Below are 12,442 nucleotides of genomic sequence, written 5' to 3'. Positions count from 1 at the left end.
ACCCGAAAGGAGGCATTCCATCGCCCGCTGAAATATAGCCGGCGCGCTTGACAACCCAAAAACTAAACGGGTAAAATTGAAGAGACCGTGGTGAGTGTTAATGCATGTGAGATTTTGAGAATCTTTATTTAAAATAAATTGATTGTAAGCCATCGACAAATCAATTTTACTAAATTGTACGCCTCCATGTAATTTAGCTAACAAGTCATTTACTGTTGGCAACGGATGTTGGTCTATAACCAACTGTTTATTTATTGTAACCGAATAGTCGGCACATAACCGTATGTTTCCGTTCTTTTTTAAAACAGGTACCACAGGCGATGCATGTTCGGAATGTTCGACAGGTTTCAAAATGCCTAATGTTAATAACCGATCAAGTTCTTTGTCTATTTTTTCCTTTAACGCGTAAGGCACTGATCTCGCTTTAATAAAAATCGGCTTAGCATCCGGTTTTAAGTGTAAGCTGATTTTATACTTATTAAAAGATCCAAGGTTGTCAGAGAAAATATTAGGAGACTGATTAACAAGTTGTTTGATAATATTAGACTCACATCTGGCCTGCCCCTCCGTGTACAATGCATGCACGGCCGCGCCTCTTGCGGGTGCTAGCTCCAAGTCAAACTCATGTATGAAGTCGCGACCTAGCAATGGCGGTCCGCTTGCGCACACTACATAAACATTCAATACATGCGTGTGACCATTATATGTTATTGGCAACAATACAACTCCAACCGTTTTAATATTTTCGCCCGTATAACTTAATAACTTTTTGCTGGTGACTGACAACGGTAGTTGCATAAAATGAGACTTGTAGGTACTTTCGGATATTACGCTTACCGCTGAACCGCTATCGATTTCAAATTCCAAAGCCAGACCACTGATCATGACGCGCTCCATCATCGGTTTCCCTTTTAAGCACCGAATATTAAAAAAAGATTTACCGTCGTCTCCATCTTCCACTGTACCCTCGTCTACGTACTTTACTCTCTCTCCGTTAGGACACATCTTACGTAAATGACTCTTATTATTACACTTTTTACACTTATAGGTTTTATAACGACACTGATTAGCCTTATGGTTGGTAAACCCACACACACTGCACTTTTCCTTCTTGTCTATGTTGAACACCATGTCTGGCCTCGCTGCGCCGACGCCGCTCGCGCTTGTCGCTGCCTGTGACGCGGCCTGCCGTGCACACCGCACGCTCTCTCAGTCATCGAGGGTCAGCTCCCGCTGATCCTGCACGAACAGCTTGTCCCGCTCACGTCCTGGTGCCATGCCCATGATAAATTTATCCAACAGAGCTTCTTCCAAGTTCTTGAATTCACAGTGAGCTGCTAATCCTCTTATCCTGGCTGCCCATTGAGTGTGACTCTCTCCTGGTCGCTGTGTTGCAGCGTAAAAGCGTTTTCCGCAAACCCGAGTCTTTTAGGTGTGAAGTGATCTTCGAGTAGTTTCACTAACTCCTCGTATCCTAATTCTTCCACCTTCTTGGGTAACGCCAGGTCACTTGCTAATTTGAACGATGATTCACATAACGATGTTAACAAAATCGCCCTCCTCTTAATTGTCGCTTTGTCCGTTGTTGAAGTTATGTCGTTAGCAATAAACCATTAATTTAAACGCGACTTGTAGCTGTCCCATTCTTGTGAGAGATGGTCGAAGGTCGACAGAACACCGTAAGTCACGCCCGAAGACATTTCGACAAATTTTGAATACCTCGTCGCCACTGTTGAGTATTTGTTAAGTAACGGGAGGGCGCACGAACGTACGTCAGTGAAACTAGCAAGTCGGTAACACACTGATTTATTGTCCGCTGTATCTTAGCGATCAACACCGGGTCGCAGCCCGCACACAATGATAAATCTACAAAACAGCACCAAATAAATATTCGCATTTTTCTGCACAAAACGCCTTTCATAGTTTTTTTTTTACACAATATGAATGATCATTGTTTAACTAAAACACAAACATTGTTATAATTATTTAATATCAGATAGTACAAACTAATTTATCCTTATTTTAACTTATTATTTTAACAATACACGATAAAAGTAATCACAATACTTAAAGTACCTAATTTTGTATATAGATTCATTAACCGTGTTTAAAATGAAACAAATTACAGCAACAGTTGCACAATATAATCGAAAATTAAAAAAAAAACGAGAAATAATTTCACCAATTTAAATATTTCACAACAACAGCCATTTCATTCACTCACATGGTTCTTTCCACTACATAATATACCTTTATCTACACCTATGCTTTAAATCACAGCAGGTTATCTTCATACAAATTATTTCGACCTTAAGTCTATGGTTCACATATCTCATATGACAGTTGTTGTGACGACATTTTGATTTATCTATCAAACGTCATAAACTAATCTGACAGCCTTCAATCGTCGTTTCAAGTTTTCGTCGTTATTATTAGTTTCAAAGTAATTTGATCGAGTAAAGTTTTTATTAATTACTTCCGTAACGTCTTATCCTCTCAATTTTCTAAGCTTTAATAGCCCTGCAATATGTTCAATAAGTGCTGTGTTGTGACCTGCTAGTAGACGAAAAGACGTCTGTTTTTATATGTTTCCAAAAATTGAGATAGGACTCAAGAAATGGTTACAGTGCACTGTGAAGCTTGAGCTACCAGGAAATTTGCAGGCAGTTTGTGTGCCAAAATCATTTTGAAAAAGATTTCTCGCCTCTACATGCGATAGAACTCGCCTTTGCCCCGACGCCTATCCTACTTTGTTAAGCGATCGCAAGATAACCAGTGGAATTCCTCAAACCACGGTTACAAACCTCAATACAACTGGTATGTATTTAATATTTATAAAATAATATGTTTTCACTGTTGATTGTGGGTTTGAAAAGAAACTGTACTCACTTAGTTTGTTTCACGAATGTTGTTTTTAAATAAAATATGTACTTAGTCAGATTTGAATACTTAAAAGTAGGTATATAATTTTTCTTTTGCTAACAGTAATCTGAGCTATGTTTAAAATTTTAATAATCATATGAATTTTGGAAAATTTATTACAAAGCAAATCTTACTGAAAGCAAGTGAAAAAAAATATATATATGTGATTTTTACTATTACAAATTTTTAAGTAAATAACTCTTTGTTTTCAGTTCCTGCCATCAGTGATCATGGTTATTGTAGAAAGAGGTGTCATTTTGATCACACATATTGAAAACTAGAGGTTATGCAGAACCACACAAAATATCATGGTGACATTGGTATGTTTCCACTTTGAATATTATAATAGTAATTGTCAAAAGAATTATAATAAAAATAATATAAGAAAAATTTTATAATAGTAAAATGGTGGAAATTTGCAACTGAGTTGACCTGACATAGCAAGAAGTTAAAAGTTAGGCAATCACTTTAGAAATTCAAAATATTTTTAATTCATGCTATTAGTATTTCTTTTAATAAACAACATGATAGTTTCACATAACATTTTCTTTAAAGTACAACACAGGGGTGGGACAGTCGCCTTATAGTGACGTTTTCAGAAAACTGTAGTGCCATCTGATATTAGGCCCCAAATTAAAGCTTTGTCAGCTGTCACTCCCTTTGAAACCTGCCCACTGATCATAAAATGGCTACTTCTAACGTTTGCGCTTGTATGTTGCTCTCGTGTTCCATTTTGCATATTTTTGGTATTGATATAGAAGTGTAAGTGTGTCGAGTCGAGCCTTATGTTCCTCCGCCTTGCTGTTGCGAATTCACTCCAAAAATCTCCTTAATCTGTGAATTTCTACTTTTTGTGATAGAGACACTTTTGTTTGTGGAATTTATGAACTTTGGTGTAATGCCCAGACGTTGTGCTTTCAGTTTTGCGCTCCGTGGTAAGTAAAATTATTCTCTTAAATCTTAAAAGTATAGTTTATTGACTAATCTTGTGATAAAACTATTACTAAGAAGAAACTATTTACAAAGAAACAAAACTATTGAACATTACTCAACTTTACAATTACTACACATGCATACTTATATATAAGATAACTCATAGACTCATTCACTCAAATACAACATTCACAACAAAACACAATACCAACAAATATGTATTACGTCGCGCCAGACACCTTGTATTACCTAGTATTAGAACCAACTATGGTAAAAATAATATAACATTTGCAGGAGCACAGCTATACAATAAGCTTCCGAAAACTGTTAGAGAAGCGACTTCGCTCAACATCTTCAAAAAAAGGCTGCTATATCATTTACAATGCAATGAATAAAAACATCTTATCATAATAACAATAAACTATATCTTGTAACTTGGACCACCGACTTAAAAAACCGGAAAGCAGCAATGAGCAAATTCGCCTCTCACTCACTGATTTTATGTTCTCATGTAAGTGACGACAGTCGTAATGAGAATTAAAGTTCTTTAAACCGATAAAGTATCATATAAGGTTTGTTCTACTCTCAGTTTCTACTACCGGTCCGTAGATTGAATTTGCAATCATGGTTAAAACTATTATAAACAGATACAGAAAACCGGTATGGTTTTCTGTAGCTTGCCCCAAAGATTAAACTCCAATCCCTGAAATCACCTTATGTCAGACTTCAGACTCCACCTGACTTATATGGTTTAATAATAATTGACAGCTGTGCTGGCTTCTGACACCATTTTTAACAAGAGAAAAGTCAATATATGAGTCCATAATCTAATACTAGCCCAATGGTCATAACACTAGGTTATCACAATTTATCTGATGGCTTTAATAGTCACTCAATTTATTTAATAATGTTATTTATTATTTTCAGAGATTCCAATGCATTGTTTCCCAGATGCTGTCAAATTTCCTGAGCAGTTTAAAACTTGGGTCAGTCTTGTTGGTGGAAACCCTTAAACATCTGATTTTGAATGTTATAAGAAGAAGAGAATTTGTGATATACACTTTTCTGACAGACACAGAAATCGTAATCAACGGCTAAGCACATTGACAGTTCTGATGCTTCATCTGCCTAGTAAGTCCCCTAATTTAACACATATTGAGTTAATATTCGATTCTATTCCTTATTCTGTCAGTTGATGGTTTTTTTGAAGGTATATTGTATCATTCTGGAAACACCTGATTTTCTTACACAGTTGTGATTATTATTAAATTCAATGGTTACATTTCTAGCTGAAACTGGTTCATTATCAATGATAATCATTTAATAATGAAACATAATCTTTACATGTTCACATTATTTTTCAGGACAACTACAGAGTCAAGTAATCATAGGACAAGCTTCATCCACACAACATTTATTGCCTACAACAATACAGCAAGACTGTTCAGGTAAATAATTTTTAAAACTTATTTATAATGTCGTAAAGGTTACTATGACATAAGTGACAATCTTAATGATTCCACAGAAATGGCATGGAGCGGCCACCCTCAGGGTATTAAATAATAAATTTTATTGTATGATTTAACATTGTAACCATATTTTTATGCACAAAAAGAAGCCCGCTGAGTATCTTATGCCCTTACTTCTCAGGTCTGAGGTATACTTTTTCCAATAAGTAGTATTGACTTTCTGTAAGTGATATAATATCATATTTCGAATAAAATATTCAGAAAGAATATAAAGTCAAACTCAATTGCTGATAAAAATCTGTCAAAATTTAGCCTAGAAATGGGCATTGACAATTTGATTTTGTTCTGCTTTTAATCCCATGTCTTTTATGTATCTTCTTAAAATTATTGATATTTATGGACATACACATACAAAATTTTGATGTATTTCTTAGTTGTAATTTTAAAATCTTGGGCCCATAAAATGTTATTGATTGGAAATCCCACATTTGATCTTGATCTTAATGTCATGTTTTCATATAATATAGTCTTCATAATTTCATTTCATTTACATAAGATTTTACAAATCACAATAAAAGTTCTCCGGTTCTCACATTTGTATGCCACAGCATACAAATAATAAATAATCACTAATCTATTATTATGTTTATTATTTACAGAGCCATATGTGAGCAACTTTATTTTAGAAAAAGCATCAAATTCAACAACATTCCAACCTGTGGCTGCAGGTAAAATTCAAATATTTTTTTCAATTTGGTGGCTATTATCAATAACAATAAATATATAAATTAATGATTATATTTTGTTTTGAACACATACCAAAATATTATATTATATAATATATTTCTATCTATTATACACAACTAAACCATAAATAAAAACAAAATTTTATAATTTTAAATTTTGTGAGTAGTGTCGGTATGTCTTTTTTTCTATAATGGTTTTGTTTAACAGCTTATTTCAACTTGTGATTTAATTTGAGCTCTAGACTCATAAGAAATGCTGCCCTGTTTCTACATTTTCTGAGTACTATTTCATTATGATTTGATTTTTGGTTTTATTTTTATTTTTCTCCATTATCGTCTGATTGAAATTGACGATTGAAATGATTTGGAAAGTATAGGTAAAATTCACTCTGACAAAGTGGGCAACAAACTACATAAGTATTATTTCCAATTTCAGATGCATCTCAACAATTTACTTATATAACGCAAGGTGCTTGATGCTGGAACATAATTATAGTTTTATTAGCAAGCCTAAAGAAACAGCTGGAAAAGGTATTAATATTATTATACTAATATGACAAATGGGAAAGATTCTGATTTCTTTACAAAATATTGTTTTTATACTTTTTTATCGAAAAAGTGCTGAATAAATTTGTATGAAATTTGGCATAGTTTATGATCAGTTGTCTAGGTGGGAAAAGTAGTTCTCTCATAGCCCCGGAGCTGGGGACAAAAATCAGCAAGATTCTTGTAATGGCCCATCATTTATTTTGTAGTATGTGAGTCAGCAAAGTTAGAGACTAGCACACCTGACAATAGCGGGCTTTGATGTAATATTACAACACTCATAAGAAATTAAACATAATAAGAAATTCAAAAGGTCTTTATTTAACAAACATTAACCATAAATGTGACAGTAATTTTATAACAGCAGATTAATGCATGACATGACATAAGACTATTGAGCCAAATGTGTTTTTTGATGAAGGCTGCGTTGGTACCTGATAGGATTGAGAACAGCCAATGTCCAAGTGGGAATGAAATTTTGAATATATTTTTATTCATTCCTAGCTGACCCGACAGACGTCGTGCTGTACATATTAAATTCTTCTTCTTATCAAAACCTTTACTGGACTTCCACAAATATTCAAGACCGAAATTACCCAATCGATCCAGCCATTCTCAAGTTTTAGCAATACTAACGAACAGCAATTCATTTTTATATATATAGACTTTAAGACTGAATCCCTTTTCATATTGTCCATTTATTTAATACCATATAATACATATATTATACTATACAATTTGTAAATTAAACATTCTTTCACAGATCTAATGGCTCCACAGTGCACAAAGATCAAGCATCTTCAAGCAGAAATATCGCGCTTGCGAAAAAAAGGACAATCTTTCAAAGCAAGGTTAAAAGGTGGTGCAGATCGATCAATCGAATTTTGTCCGGAAAATTAACTTATGTGGGTGAAGACGAAACAAAAACAGCTGTTCAACAATATTATGATAAACATAAACATTATAAAAATAAAAAATAATATGCAAACATTGCTTTTTATTTCTCCCACCCAATAACTTCAATTACTCATACCAACACTACTAAATCCTATCCTTTATGTTCTATGTTGTGGCAAAATTAAATAACTAACTCTACGCGCAATTTCAACATGGTAAAAAAAAGTAGAGTTAGTTATTTAATTGCGTCACAACATTAAAAATGAATTTCATTATTTCGAGCTAATATATTATAGTTATTTTCAGGGCCAATCTCCAGATGGCGCTAGTTTTCAAATAGACAGCTCATAATGCGCAGAGAGTACTCTCTTTTCCCTATATATTATTATACTCTTTGACTGCGCGGCACTAAGCGTCAAAATATTATTTCAACTATTTTGTATGGAGTATGTCGCACCAGAGCGGTGCTGCACTGCGCGTCGCGGCATAGTTGCCTCCGAGAGAATATTGTGACGCGCAGTGCAGCGACACAGCAAGCGGCGCGTCGCTTCACTATGCATACTGATAATTGCTAATTTTATAGAATTTTGTCTTATAATTTAATTAATTTTAATAACTAAATAAAAATATTTTAGTTAGTAAAGGAGACATTTTTTTTTGGGCCCACTGGATATGGTGATGTTTACTAATCGTATTATGCTAGTAAAATTGTAATTAATTTATTATTGTCAACAGGCCATATTTTGTTGTAAAATCTAACCGGGTTCATGAAATTTTTAGTTAGTAACCTCATGATTGCGGAACTTGACTTCTCTTGTAGTTGTGAGCGTCTTTCTAAAACAATATTATGATGATTATAATAAGTTCTGGCTTTCAAAGCCCTATAATAAAGGTGATATAGAATGACATTAGTAATAGCAGGCTATTTGATATTTTATTAGTAATCAATCTTGGAATGTATGTAACGTACCGAGTATACCACTCGCAAAATCGACAACGACACATTCGGAACGATACGATAATCCGAATATATCGCAACTACCCTGTCTGCTGCGGGATGATCGAGGTAGTATTTTTAGGACATTTTAAGAAATGATGTAAAAAAGGCCTTGTTGCAGTGAATGTAATACGAGATATTTTTAATAAACACATGCGTATATAGGTAGCTGAACTATCAAACTACAAAAACAAGTTTTAGGGTAGGTAGCGGACGTAGACAGAAAGTGCTATTTGCTTACGTAGGAGTTTTTTCAGTAACACAGCTCTTTCGCTATATCCCTTGCTAACTGCAGAAGAATCAATGGATCATTTTCTTTTCCTCCCATTATTTTATTGTAATAAACCCTGAACAAAAAGACATTCATAAATAATATAATAAACAAGAAATAATAATTGTAAACATAAAACTTTTTGGGAGCCGTCTTTAGTCAAATTGTAAAAATGGAACCCTTATTCTTAATACATTTCGGTTTTGTTTTGATATGTCTGTATGTTTTTTATTATTTTGTGTACAAATAATTTACATCATCAATATGGCTATATATTATAATCAATATTTTTTTTTTATAAAATTAATAACACTTTATTAACCTAATTTCAATGTAGTTTTACTATTTTATAACATTTACTACATGAACTCATGAATGAATCGTATTTTAGGCATAAATCACGGTGTACGGAAAAAAATTATATCTGTTGATTTTTCTGTGTTTTTGTTACTCAAATACGAAGCAATTAGAAAATTAGACTTATCACTTTTTCGCTTGCCATAATTGCATTTACTATCCTTCTTTGACGTGTAATCGTAATGTAGTGTGCTATTGCAATGTTAAATTATTCATGTGTGCGTTTGTGTATCATTTACAAACACCAAATGTTGTCTAGGTAACCTATCTATACTTTTACATATCATTGGTATACGTCTCTTTTTCTTTCATAGATTTTAATATCGCATATACAGCATATTATACTCCAAAGAGTCGTTGTGTGAATTGTGTAGTTCGTTCATCGTAATGTGCGAAAACATTAATTAGTGTCTGAGATACCTGGAGACTTGAACTGGGCCTGCGAAGAATACAAAATTTTGTTCAAAATAAGTACCTTCTTAGGGATGGGATACAACCAAGGCACACAATTAGAAAAACTTATCTGGTTGACCCATCGATTTCTAATACTCGAGCTGATCTTGCCGGTTACTGTTGCAATGCATTGGTGGGTAGACATTCTGTTGGTTGGTGTGAACATGAAATGTCTGTTGGGTGGTATTGAGGGCAGGGCATCAAGATAAGACTAAGCCACCTGCATCGTTTCTGGATGAGATTCTAATTATAAAAGATGATTTTAAAAATGATGATGACTAATAAATATTTATACTAATACTTATATAATCAATGTGTTATTTCTAACTATGATAAACATTGTACAAAACCTTACCTCAATAGTATTTACTTATTTTATTAAGACACGACTTTGAAATTACAATGATGGTTGTTAAGTATTTTTGGCAAGGTTTCTGGTATAGTGGTTATGGTGATTGCCCTGACTGATAAACTGAAGTATTGGGGTGTCGGTGTACACACGCCTGGGACTATTAATATACTAGTGTGATCAATCATATTATATACAATAAAGAGTATCGCACTAGCGCGCGCAAATTGTTGCAGACAAACTCAGACAATTGTCGTAATTTCATTTAGTCGGCTAACAGCAGCGAGCTAATCCGAACGTTTTCGTGGCGTGACAATAATAATCTAAAATGCCAACCTGTATGTTAAGAAAATGTAAAAACTATGTTTCCAAGATATATAAGAGTGAAGGTATTTCATACCATACGAAAGTATATAAAAGAACGTCGTATTTGTATTTTGTCACGATTTTATTTCTTATTTACAAATAAATCTCGAATTATTAGCGTGGTGGTTCGAGCAAGATAGAGATTATGATGTCAACTGCAGCGCGACAAGGACAAATAGTATGTGTCATAGATTAATCAACCAGAAGTGAAATCGTAGGCAGATTACATAGCATTCGTAACCGCTTGATTTCGGAACTTGAGTTTTCTTGTTAGTTAGTGAGCGTCTTTCTTAAATAATATTATGATGATTACAATAAGTTCTGGCTTTCAAAGTCTTATAATAAAGGTGGTATAGAATAAGATTAGTAATAGCAGGCTATTTGATATTTTATTAGTACTTATTCTTGGAATGTATGTAACGTACCAGGAGGTCTACTCGCAATATCGACAACGACACATTTGCAACGATACGATAATACTCCGAATGTATCGCAACTACCCTGTCTGCTGCGGGTTGATCGAGGTAGTATATTTTAGGACAATTTAGGAAATGATGTAAAAAATACGTTGTTGCAGTGAATTTAATACAGATAAATTTATCAGATAGTACTACTTACACTCCTACTTAATTTTGGCCGTTTCTGTTTTATGTCAAGATATTACGTAATAGCTTATTACTAATATTTATATATGATTTTTAGGTTATTTTGACGTTCACATTTTGTCGTATTTCTCAGTATTCCGGTTAGACCATTTCTAACTAAATATACCATTGTAATCTAGAGATTATAAAGAATAAATCAATATACGTTTCTTTACTATACATCACATTTCGTGGTGGGCCTATTCTTCGAACAAAAAGAAATATCTCCTTTATTACCTACTCTAATTTAATTAATTATTAATTTTATTTTATTCATATATTAGATGCATATATATGAACAAACTAATTTTATTTGCATATTACAGCGATTGTAAAATACTCTACTGATTAAAAAAGAGTGACCGTTGTGTTTATCGTGTGTTCTTCAAAAGAGCTCTACTTCTTCCCAATACTATGATAGATTCAGTAATTTGAAAGATATATTTATAGTGAAGATTTATAAGTGCTTAGTTTAAGCCTAATTGAATAAAGTTTTTTGATTTTGAGTTTACATCTATATATATTTTTTCTCTTCTATAATTGATTCTTCTTCTGCACACATTAAAGAAGTAATGATCAAATCCTCGTCCCCATCGCTCATCTTGTAATGTTGCTCGCATGCGGGCTGCTATAGAAATGACGCGAGCTGCCGCTTACTGCAGTTGTAGTGCGATAGGTACCGTCGAGTGACGTGAAGCGACGCGCAGCGCAGCGCCGCTCTAATGCGTTCCGGCCTTTAAACTACACAATTAAATTATAATTTTAGAGTTTTTTCGTAACAGAACACTTTTACTCTAACGAGTTTTTCGTGTAGGTACTAGGTATCCTTTGAACAGTGAAGTAAGTTAAGAAATAATAATATTTCATTAACAACAACGGATGAACTTAACAAAACATAATGTAATAATCTGATCAGTTCAAAGTTGGTTACAATACAGTTTAAAAGTTGTAAATATATACTCAACGCAATGCTCATTAATCAAAAGTCGAAACATATTGATTAAATATATATTTTTTTGTCATGATGGCTCGGCTACTGGGACCAAAGAATATATTTAATAATAAAGCTAAGGTAAAGCCAACAGCCTTGTATTATTTGTATTTATGTAATTAGTCGCTAAAAATGTTACGTTATCTGATGTTCCCTTTATTAATATGATTCACCATACCATCAGAGCTATTCAACTAAAAAACTGCAACAGCAGGGCAATACTATTAAATTAACTGCAACTGAACTGCAACGCTTATGAATTGAGTCGTGCAGTTGGAGTACCTATACAATGCTATTTTACAATTGACGTATTTATGGGCGCAAATGGCCACCTACCGGCAATAGTTGGCAACTATTGATATTTAAAACCATTATTATTTAATTAAAACCACATAAAACCGTTATTTATTAAGGTCTGATATTTAATAGACACTGTTTGGACTGTTTGAATGTTTTGAAGATGTTTGATGTTTCATTTATTGTTATAATACTTAATTTACT

At 33.4% G+C, this 12,442-nt stretch overlaps 1 long non-coding RNA gene across 4 annotated transcripts; it reads left to right on the top strand.

The window, feature by feature from the left end:
- The first annotated feature begins 2,442 nt into the window (after positions 1-2,442).
- Positions 2,443-7,604, top strand: LOC126975397 (uncharacterized). Of its 4 annotated transcripts, none has more exons than XR_007731713.1 (7): positions 2,443-2,817; positions 3,135-3,242; positions 4,807-4,986; positions 5,220-5,303; positions 5,984-6,052; positions 6,507-6,601; positions 7,380-7,604. It is a non-coding gene; the product is annotated as an uncharacterized LOC126975397 (long non-coding RNA). The 4 variants fall into 4 exon arrangements; XR_007731714.1 differs by having other exon boundaries at positions 4,783-4,986; XR_007731712.1 differs by having other exon boundaries at positions 4,150-4,986.
- The last annotated feature ends 4,838 nt before the right edge of the window (positions 7,605-12,442 follow it).

The sequence above is a fragment of the Leptidea sinapis genome, chromosome 35 (genome assembly GCF_905404315.1).
Source record: "Leptidea sinapis chromosome 35, ilLepSina1.1, whole genome shotgun sequence".
NCBI lineage: Eukaryota > Metazoa > Arthropoda > Insecta > Lepidoptera > Pieridae > Leptidea > Leptidea sinapis.
This window is presented reverse-complemented; position numbering and strand designations above follow the sequence as displayed.